Here is a 12,117-nt window from a genome sequence, read left to right on the forward strand (position 1 = left end):
CATTGAAAGAGAATAAAATCATGGCATCTGGAGGTAAATGGATGGAGTTGGAGAATATTATGCTAAGCAAAGTAAGCCAATACCAAAAAAACCAAAGGCTAAATGTTTTCTCTAATATGTGAATGCTGATCCATAATGGGGAGGGGGGAGCATGGGAAGAATGGAGAAACTTTAGATAGGGAAGATGGGAGGGAGGGGAAGGGAGGGGCATGGGGATAGAAAAGAAGGTGGAATGAGATGGATATCATTACCCTAAGTATAGGTATGAAAACACAAATGGTGTGACTCTACTTTATGTACAACCAGAGACATAAAAAATTGTGGTCTATATGTGTACTATGAATTGAAATGCATTCTGCTATTATGTATAACAAATGGATGGAACTGGGGACTACCATGCTAAGTGAAATAAGCCAAATCCCCAAAACAAAGATCAAATAGTCTCTCTGATATGTAGATGCTGACAAAAAAACAAGGGGGAGAGAGAAGGGGAAGAAGAGAAGTTCAGTGGATTAGACAAAGGGGAATAAAGGGAAGGGAATAAGAAAGACCGTGGAATGAATGGGACATAACTTTCCTATGCTCACGTATGAATATACCACAATGAATCTTCACATCATGTACAACCACAGGACTGGGATCCTAATTAGAATAAGATGTACTCCATATTTGTATAAAATGTCAAAATATACTCTACTGTCATGTATAACTAAAGAGAAAAAAATTTTAAAAGAAATACCCCTTTTCCCTCATGTTCCAGGAAAAATTGGGTAGTGGGTTACTTACTTTGATAACTCTTCTGGTTATCTGTGCTGTGTAACAAACTATTCCAAAACTTGGTAGCTTAAAATAATACAGATATTTTTAAAGCTTTTATGGTTTTTATGGATATATATATATATTTTTTTTTTCTTTTTGTATCACAAATTTTATTGTGGTAAAATGTACATTTTGTTTATTTGTTCATCTGCCTATCAGTGATTGAGTTGCCACCTTTTGGATCTTGTGAATAATGGATGCAATTTAAGAAGGGCTCAGTTAGGCTGTTCTGGCTCTGGCATTTCTCATCTGACTATAGTCAGTGGTTGGATCTAGAATAGGAGGAGGCTAGAAGCCCTGGGAGCTGACCCTACATCTCTCTCTTTATTCAGGTACAAACCTTTTCATATGGACACTCTGTGGGACTTCCTTTGGGCTTTGTTACAGCAAGTCAGACTCAGGGTGAGAGTTCTTTTTAAGGTGGCATCCTTGGGTTGTGCAGAAATGTTTCAGCAGACAGGTGGAAGTGTGCTGAGGCTGGAACCTCAAAAATATGCAGCTTTGGCTTCACTGATTGGAAAGATTCTCTGCAGAACCCAGATAATCCCCTTCTACTCTCATTTTAAATAGACTTTATTCTTCAGAGCAGTTCTCATATATTCTTCACTCCTACGCATGTTTACTCTTCTCCCACCCCCAATCAAAATTCTGAACCATAGTGACAAATTTGTTATAATCAATGAACCAATATTGATACAAAATTATCCATTGTTCATATTGGGGCTCGCTCTTAGTGTTGTACATTCTGTGGGTTTTCACAAATGAATAATGACACGTGTTCATCACTATTGTACCACACAGAGAATTTCACGGCCCTAAATATCCTCTGTACTCCATTTAGGTTTCCCTTCTTCCCCTCCAACTCCTAGAAGAAACTGCTGATTTTTTTTTTTTTTTTTTTTTTTTTTTTTTTTTTTTTTACTATCTCTACAGTTTTGCCTTCTCCAGAATGTCATATAGCTGGAATCATAAAGAACGTACGCATTTCAGATTAGTTTCTTCCACTTAGTAGTATGCATTCACTTTTCTTACATTTTGTTTCATGGTTTCATAGCTCATGTCTTTTTATTTAAGCATTCAAAATAAGTGTATTTGACCAAAAATATATAAGATGTTATAATTATTTAAATTAAGTTTCTAAGTGGAAAAATAAAGGAATGACAGGCAATTTGCTAAAATTTAGAATGGATAACAATGTATAGCAAACGTTGCTTGACCATATCAACCAAAATAATATAAATACACAGCAGTTGCAATTTTGTTCACCTGTCGAGGAGCCGGCTCATTTCCTTTTTAGCACTAATTGATATTCCATTATTTGGATATACCATAGTTTACTTATTCATTTATCTACTGAAGTACACATTGGTTGCTTCCAAGTTTTGGCATTTATAAATAAAAGCTTCTATTAGCATGCATGTGCATATTTTTAAAATTTAATTTTATTTGTTCTTTATATATATACATATATATGTGTATGTATATATATCATATATGAGATATATATATATATATATATATATATATATATGGAAATGAGTGTTGAATTAATTTGGGTAAATATCAAGTGTGCAGTTGGATCATGTAAGGAGTATATTTAATTTTATAAGGAACTACCATACTGTCCTCCAAAGGCTATACCATTTTGTATTCCCTTTAGATTTTCTGTTGTTGCATATTCTTTCCCACAGTAGGTGTTGACAGTGTTCTGAATTTTGGCCATTCTATATTGGTATGAAGTGATATATCTCATTGTTATTTTAATTTGCATGTCTTTAATGACATCATGTGGATAATCTTTTCATATGCTTATTTGACATCTCTGAGTCTTCTGGAAATTTAAAGATTTGTTTCAAATTTGTTTTTGTTGTTTTAAGAGTTTTTTTATTAAAAAATTTTTTTTTTTTTTAGTTGTAGATAGACAAAATATTTTATTTTTATGTGGTGCTGAGGATCGAACCCAGGGACTTGCACATGCTAGGCGAGCACTCTACAGCTGAGCCACAACCCCAGCCCCAAGAGTTTTTTTAAAAATATTTTGGATAAAAGTCCTTTATCACATATGTCTTTTGCAATTTTTTTCCCTTCTCTTATGACTTGTCTTCTCATCCCCTTGTTAGTGTCTTTTCCAGAGCAGATATTTTAAATTGTAATGAAGTTCAGTTTATTAATTGTGTCTTTCAAAGATATCACGTCTTTTGTGTTGTGGCCCACGTATTAGACATGATATGTTTTTGGAGAACATATCATATGGCAGACCAGTGAACAAAAATTGATGTCGTCAGCTATTGGGTCATTGGTGAAAAGCATCGAATATATGCATTCACCTGGAAAAAAGTGACATTTATATCTGTGTTTGACAAAAATAAACACAAAGTGTGAAAGGACAAGGTTTTTGCAGTCAGTGCTTATCTTGTAGAAACTACAACTTGTAACTCAAACACTAGTTGGTCAGGGTGATGTTCCATGTCCATATTGTTAGTATATCCTTAAGCATTTACTGAAATAATCAGACAGAAACCATGTCTGTTGCATATGCTTGCTGAAGAGAGAAGAATGTGATATAATCTAAGGTCAGAAATTGTGCTTCAGGAGTGTTTTTATTTTTAATATATTTATTTATTTATTTTTATGTTGTGCTGAGGATGGAACCCAGTGCCTCACATGTGTGAGGCAAGCACTCTACCACTGGACTACAGCCCTAGCCCCAGGAGTCTTATTTACCTATAAAATATCTGTTAAAATTAAAATTAATTAAAAAATTAATTACAAGCTAAGTTACTTTCATAAATAAAGCTGAAAATGTGAGGGTTCAAATGGAATAGAATTTTTATCTTCCTCCTATAACAGTTTAGAATTAATGAATGACACAGAGCATGAAGGCAGTTCTGCTACACAAAGTAATTCAGGGATTTGTGTTCATTCTGTCTTGTTACCATGTCATTCTCTAGGGTATTTTCATATATAAATCAATAAACAGTTGCCCCTAAGTTATTAGGTGACATTTCTTTCACTGAAGATCATAGCAAGTTTTGTGGTGTGCTAATTTTGTGCTGGGCATTTTAATTTGGAACAAGGAAGAGGGGCGGGTGGGCAGGGGAGAGAGAGAGAGGAGAGATAGAAAAAAAAGTGTAAGTAAATTCCTCTTAAAAGGATTTGATGAAGAACTGGGACACTTTTGTTCCTACTCCATTAGGTGGAATTTAGTGATATGTTTCTGCCTAGATACAGGGAAGGCTGGAAAATGCAGCCTCTAGCTTGGCAGCCATATAGTGGATTTATAAGTTAGAAGAAGTGATGATAGTAACGGTGGACAATAAATAGTCTTTGTCACAAAGCTACCATGGAGTTTCAGGTTCTACTTAGAATTGTTGGTAGAGGGATGAAGCTCATGAAGTTGCTATGATTTCCTTGCTCTCCCTCTTCTCACCTGAGTCATTGCAACCACATCCGGTGTGGGTATCACTGGAGAACACCCAGAATACAGAAAGGGTCTGGCTGAGAGTCCAAAAGGGGAAGGAGCTGAAAAGCTGACCAGCTCCAGATACATAAGGAAAAAAATATATATATTTTGCTTGGAGATACTTCCATGAAAACACTTCATTATTGCTAGGGTTGAATAAGATATAAATCAATAAACACACAATTATTGAGCACCTAACATGTGCAAAGCTTTGCCTTGCAAACTCTGAGGCATTTAAAAAAAAAAAGTATGAAATGATCCTTGTTTCCAAAAAGCACAAAGCCAACTTTGGTACACTCAGTTATGAGAAGTTAAAGAGCAATGAGATCACAAAGTAATGACTTAACATTTAATTACCCATTATGATTTTTGCAACATAAGAGGGCCCTATGTCCAATTACTTATTGAAGCTCTTTATTATATGGGCTGTCTTATGCAAAAGACAGAAGAGCCAAAGCAACCGTACTGAATGGCAAGGAGTCCTAAGAGCACATAGACTAGAGATTGATAACCCCAGTCAGTCCAATCCATCTACCTCTATATACCCCCATTCATGGCCCAATGAGTTCTATAGAGAGTACAATGGAGTTCAAAGATGGAGGACATGCAGGGGGTTGAAATCCTTTTAGGGAGTTTCTTGATGAAGTGAATTACACCTGTCACTAAAGGATGGATAAAGTGGAAAAAAGATAGTAGGGCTTAATAGCAAGAGGGGGAAAAAAAGAGGTATCTCCTAGGACTGACTACTTATGCCACATGACTGAACTAAAAGGTTATGCAGGAATAAAAAAGGAGGAACAAGGGCTGGGATCGAATCATAAAGGACTCTGAATACCCATCAAGAGACCTTCTGAATGTGCTGCCTATTGTGGGAAAGGACAGGGTGAACCTGGCTGCAAATGTTTTTAAATAACACACTATACCTAGACAATGAAGAAACACCATTTTACAACGTTAGAATTTAAATGTTAAATGGAAGTTGCTAATCACAGTGGTTTCTTCTAAAACCTGGGGCATCCACAAAAGTTCCATTTGAAGATCTATAGTTAGCTAGCTAAGCATTTTTATAGACTTTGGTCTTTTGAGTGTTTGATCAGTTTTTGTTTATTCTGTCTGATGAGGCTGGTCTCACACAGCCCTCCTTGGTGTCTTCAGAAGGGAAAGAGCCATTACTCACTGCTGCCTCCCCAGTCCTGTCCCTGCCTTAGAGGAGTGTGGGGGCTGCTCTACTAGTGCCAGTACTGGGAATGAAGTTCTGAAAAGATGGGCACAAAGCTTATATATTTATGTTTTTATGGCTCAAGGCTGCTACCCCTAAGTTATTAGGTGACATTTCTTTCACTGAAGATCATAGCAAACTGATAAAAGTGCCTATTTAGAGCCAAGTGCTTGCCTGTAATGCCAGTAACTTGGGTGGGAGGCTGAGGTAGAAGGATCACCAGATTGAGGCCAGCCTGAGAAGCTTAGTGAAATTGCCTCAAAATTAGTTGGGGGTTGGTGGGGAAAAGGCTGGGGGTGTAGCACATTTGCCTAGCTTGTGCCAGGCCATGGATTCAAACCCCAGTACCATGAGAAACCTGCATTCCTAGCACCCTTCCTTAGGTCAATCGAGAGCATTAAGTGAGATATTTGTTTAATAAAAACATGTGATGCATGTTAGCAGAACATTCCCAAGACCAAGCACAGTACTTGGTACAGAGATGATTCTTACTAAATTATGCCAAATGATTGAACTAAATAATTTATGCAAAGTAGTTCTGAAACAAATGCCAACAAGAATAATCTTTAATATACTTCTGCTTATAATCTAGTCTTTTCATTTGTTTGAAAAGACCCAGAAAAATTGTAAGGGCTGAGGGTAAAAAGAAAAGTATAAAGAAAACATAAAAAAGCCACATCCAATTTTACTTTCCAGTGAACATTTAGGTGTATTTCTTCCAATCGTTCTTTCTATTTCTGTCTTAGTTCATGCATGAATTTTAATGTATTTATACCAAGTACATAACTGGGAGAGTAGAAGCATAAATTAAGAATGCTACATGGATTTTCTGAGTTTTCTTCTCTGCTATATAAATAGAGAGATGCAAATATATAACTATATCTTATGTGATTATGAGCTTAATTACACACTTTGGGAGCTGGTTGTACCAACTCACATGCTTCATATTATGCATATACTCCTTTTGCTCTCAATTGAGTAGCATACAATTAAGATCTCATTAGTACTAAACTAAAACAAAACAAAATCCAAAAGGTAGATAAAAACACAAATTTCTGAAACCATTTGGTGTCCTCATTTACACAGATGTGTTTGCCACTTGTCAACCCTAGCTTTCTTCTCTGAGGATTTAACAAAAGGAAGAGAAAAATTAAGGATTTATATGTTGCCTCTTGTTGGTTATTTTGCTAGCAAAGGATTTCAGCAGCCACTGAAATTGGCTTATAGAGGAGCCTCCAGTCCAGAGATCTATGGTGAAGATAACACTTGAGCCAGAAAAATATTTTAATACACTGGCATTATATAATTGGACACTATCCTTGTTTTTCATAAGCCTTGGAAAGCTGTCCACACACTTGGAGAAGTTGTTTAGAGTAACCCTCCACAACCTGTCAATGTTAGGTAAAATAATGGGCTTTTCTTCAACATGATATTAGGGGATTTGTATGAAGGGCCTCTATTGTGCAGTTCAGATGTTTTCCTCTTCTGTTTATTCTACTTTCCTATCTAGCTGCACAGGAGGTACAGTTAGGAGGAAAGGGGGGAGGCTGGTATGTGCTCTGTCAACCCTTCACCACAAACCCAGCTGCCAAAGCTGAAGCAGCCACACAGAGAGCTAAGGAAACTTAAAAAACTTAATTAAGGGGAAAAAAGCAAACAAAATAATACTATAGTGAATTTACTCAGTGCTGTAGCCTTGCCAGGGAAACCACAGAGTCTGCATTTATATGTTTCTTATATAAGACATATCTAATTAAAACAGGAGACGGGACAACAAGCTTTCTTCTAAGTTCATTTAAATACATGTTTATATTGTGTTTAAATTCCCTGTGGGGTAATGTAATGACAATCCAAAGGCATAAAAGCAATTTGATTAGGCAGCTAGACCCTTCAAGAATACTTTTAGCCTTAAGTACTTAAGATTCAATCACCCTGCTATACCCAATACAAAAGTTATCTCTCCAGGTTGGGCAAGCCCCCAGACCTGAAGACATAGTTCCCAAGTCTGGGCTGATTGACTTTCGCCTTTGCAGTCTCTTTTCTCTACTGCCTTAGTGTTGTAATTAAAAGAATAATCTTTATTTTTGGTCCACTCTTCAATGATTTTAAATGAAGCTTCAATGGGCAAAATTTTGGTTACTTAAAAATCATCTAAAACCTCCACCTTATATACATATAAATAATATGAAGGTAAAGTTGGGGGGAAGCAACATGTCACTCTGTTAGTTTATTTATGGATTATGTTTTAGAACTGTCCTTATTAAAAAGTGATCTACAGTCCTGAAGCATCAGCATCACCTAGGAGCTGGTTAGAAATGCAGGATCTCAGGCCCCCTCCTGGACTAATTGAAGCTGCACTTGTATTTTAACAAGATAATCAGATGACTAGTGAGATTGTTAAAACATCAATTTAGGATAAAGGCCTTCTGGACAAATCATTCTTCCATCAGGCCCATCTTAAGATATTCTTATATATTAAGATATTCCAATAGGAGCACTATAGGAATCATTCCATGTGCTCAGGTTAGTTTTTTTTCCCCTTGGAATCCTGATATTCCTTTATGATCTGATAAATACCTTAGGAGATTGATAAGTAGAATAAAAACATTCACAGCATAAATTTTTAAGCCTCTTCTTTATGTCTAAGTTTAACTTATAATGGTTATGGACTAGGTATATTTAAAAGTGAGTTAATTTTATACTTATGTACATATTTTATGTATTTAAATGGATATAAATGAACAAAAACTTTCTTTAACAATGTGTACCTTTACATGGCAACATAGATAGATTCTCTATAGAAAGTTTCTTCTGCCAGAGTAACTGAAAGGGTTGTAATTCCATTCTATGTTAATAAAGGAAGAATGCACCTGTCTTCTTCCCCACTTTTTTTTTTTTAACATAGATCCTATTTGTCCTAACTTTGAAATGTATTTTCCATCACTGGCCGCATATGTTATGACATTCTTACATTTTAAAAAGTCTCAAAAAGAACTTTATTGTACTACCCACAAGTTCATTTCAAATCCAGTTAAATAAAATTATTAAATTAAAATTATTTTGTGATATTTTTCCTTAAATTCAAAGACCTTATGTGCTAATATGTTTGTGAAGAAATCCTATAGCCATTCGTTGCCAGAGTCTTATTTATAGAGGGAGAATAAATACTTATTTGTTACTTTTAGTGCAGCCCTACAAATAATTTTTAAGAGGTTACTCTTTCAGAATAATGTAGTTTCTAGGCCTATTCAGGCCCTACTCTTTATTTCATAAGTAAATAATCTCCTTTTCTTATCATCTTGTCTACAGAATAGTACAGAGAAACTAAATACCATTTTTTTCACTTGTCAGCCATATTCAGTCTAATTCGGTTTGAGTAATAGTAATTTAAAGGCTTTCCAGGACAAGTCCAAGACAAAAAAAGTTACATGATTGATGCTGAGAGTCTATCAGATACTACAGGATGTATCTTGAATCAGTAAGCTCAACATGGATTTACAAGAGATTATTATTTTAAGAACAACTCTTGCTGGGCACAGTGGCACATGCCTGTAATACCAGTGACTTGGGAGGCTGAAGCAGGAGAATTGAAAGTTTAAAGCTAGCCCCAACAATTTAGTGAGGCCCTAAGCAACATAGTAAAAACTTGTCTCAAAATAAAAAATAAAAGGGCTAAAATGTGGCTCAGTGGTTAAGCATCCCTTGGTTTAATCCCTGGTACAAAACAAAAACAACAACAATAACAACAAAAATCCCCAACCAACCAACCAACCAAACAAACAAATAAACAAAAAACCTTTTCTTGTTACTCAAAGGGAAACCTTCATGCTTTTGTATAGGAGGGGGCTTGGGTATAATCTCTGACTTAAGAATATAGATAGTTAAGTGACATCAGTAACATGTCAGAATAGGAGCTTTCTATAGTCATCTCCCTGGAGAAGCATTAAAATTTAACAACTACTCATGAATGAAATTATCTTTGTTGGAATCTGGAATAGCAGAGAAGTTCCAGAACATTATTGAAGCAAAAACAAAAACAACAAAACAAACAAACACCCCCCTCCCCAACAAAATAAAAACAAGAATAGGCATAAAGAGAGAGTTAAAAGAACAGTTTCACTTTATCCATGTCACTTTGCCACCAAGGTGCCAATGCCTTGGTCCATGATTCCTCCCATAGAAGAAAGGGAGAGTACAAGAAGTACCCAGCTTCCCCAGCCATGTGGGATGCTGTCAAGGACCCACTTTTTTCTCACCATACTCAGAAAATTGAAGTGACAGGCACTGCTGAGTGGTTGGACAAGGATGGAAATAGAAAAGAAAGACTGTGGATTCTACTAACCACTCTGTGGACTCCATTGCAAAGACTGCCAGTGAGCCACTGGGATGTTTTGTTTGTGGAACTCCCTCCCTAATTGGTCCATGGGTACCCCCCAAATGATCAATGCACCTTACTTTCTTCCAGTCTGGCTGCCGAACACCCCTCATAGATAGTGAGTGCAAGTACCCTGTAAGATAGCTAGTTCAACTCTGTGTGATTGGGAAAAGACACATGAACTTGAGCAGTTTAGGACACTGCCCTCAGGAAAGCAAGCAGGAGACTCTAAACACCTGGCCTGACTTTGCTAGATCAAGAGAAGGCATGCAATCTTAAAAATTCTCCCCAGGCTTGCGGCTGGAGCCAGCATGGTGGCTGAGCTCTAGACCAAGTTGTCCAAGAACCTGCTGCGCTGAAGTTCATGCAAAGGGGACTGTACTCGGAAACCAAGAAACAACCAGAAGAAGAAGAAAAAAATATAATCAGTGAAGAGCACTGGTACTTGAATTTGCCAAAGCTCAAAGAGAAAGAGAATGTCATAATAGAGGAACAGAGCTTCTTGTTATGTGAAGATCTTCTGTATGGAAGAATGTAATTCAGAGGATTTAATTCTGAAGTTGAGAAATTGATGCTTCAGATGAATGCTAAGAACAAAGCAGAAGATGAAGATGAAGATGAAATAGTAGAGCTTGATGTGTCAGATGAGGAAATGGCTAGAAGATATGAGACCTTGGTGGGGACAATTGGAAAAAAATTTGCCAAGAAAAGAGACCATGCCAATTATGAAGAAGATGAAAATGGAGACATAAAACCAGTTAAAGCAAAGAAGATGTTCTTAAAGCCCCACGATTAAAAATGATGCCTTAAAATATGTCTCAGGGTGACCGTAAAAACAGACTTTGGAGCCCATCCCAGTGGCATCTTTTAGCTATTAATACTTGATATTTATTTGTAAAGAGATGTGTAATTTTAGAAATAGACTGTGTTTGAAACAGATGTGTAATGGATGTTATACATCCTTTTCCGAATCAGGTTCATCAAAAGCAGAAGTTGAGCCTGAATCTTACAGATGTACATAAGCACAACGTTGCTTCCTAAAGCTTTTACCTCAGTTCTTTTTATACAGCTCTCCAGTCACTGACCTTGAATGGATTCCTATATATTAATGCAAGTGTTTAAATTGCCTTTAAGATTATATTTTACTTTAAATTATTAGCCATATAATCATGTCCAGCCAATTCATACATTCATTTTGGAGTCAAATGTCATAGGAATTTATTATATGTACATTCACCAAGAGCAAACACGCCTCTCCAACCTGAAGTATTTTCATGCTACCAGGTCTATCACTTTATGGTATTCTTTTTTATTTAAGGCATTTAATTTTTAAAAAATATTCTGTAATAAACATCTGTTTACACACACACACACACAATAAATAAATAAAAGAATTCTCCCTAGAAGGGAACAAGAGGTGTGGAGCAAGTACATACATAAAAAAGGTCTTAGAGAGCCTTAGAATTCCTAGACAGGCTGTTTGGTGAAGGCATTTCTGTCCCAAAGCAAATCAATAAGAACTGGTGTGGGTGACTATTTCTTCAAATGTAAAAATATTAGACTACAAGGAACATGAAATATTAGAAATATTAGACTACAAAGAACATGAAAAGCCAAGGAAACATGAAACCCTGAAAAAACACAATGATATTCAAGGACTTGACTTCAAATAAATGGAGATAAATTCATTATCTAAAAAAGAATTCAAAATAATTGTTTAAAGGATTCTCAGGAAGCTACAAGAGAACACAAATAACACAATGAAATCAGAAAAAAACAATACATAAACAAATTGAGAAGTACAATAAAGAGATAGGATAAAAAAGAACCAAACAAAAGTTCTAGAGCTAAAGAATATGATGAATGAAATAGAGATCACGAACAGAGGTTTGATCAAGCAGAAGAATCTGAAATTAAAGACAAGTCATTTTAAAATACCCTGTAAGAAAAAAAAAGTATAATGAAGATGAAAGAAGAAATCCCACAGGAGTTTTGAGACACTATCAAGAGAGCTAATATTTGTTTTATGGGAATTCCAGAAGAGAGAAGGGAAGGCAAGGGACAGAGAGCTGATTTAGAAAAATAATGGCTGAAAACTTGCCAAAATTAAAGAGAGATACAAGCATGTAGGTACATAAAATTAAAAAATCTCTAATCAGGTTCAATCCAAAGAAAACTTTACCAAGACATATTATAATTAAACTTTCAAAAATCAAAGACAAAGAATTTTGAAAGTAGCAA

At 35.8% G+C, this 12,117-nt stretch overlaps 1 pseudogene; it reads left to right on the forward strand.

Moving 5' to 3' along the window:
• Positions 1–10,187: 10,187 nt before the first annotated feature.
• On the forward strand, positions 10,188–10,672 carry LOC113184724 (M-phase phosphoprotein 6 pseudogene; annotated as a pseudogene).
• The last annotated feature ends 1,445 nt before the right edge of the window (positions 10,673–12,117 follow it).

This window comes from Urocitellus parryii, chromosome 3 (assembly GCF_045843805.1).
Source record: "Urocitellus parryii isolate mUroPar1 chromosome 3, mUroPar1.hap1, whole genome shotgun sequence".
Lineage (NCBI taxonomy): Eukaryota > Metazoa > Chordata > Mammalia > Rodentia > Sciuridae > Urocitellus > Urocitellus parryii.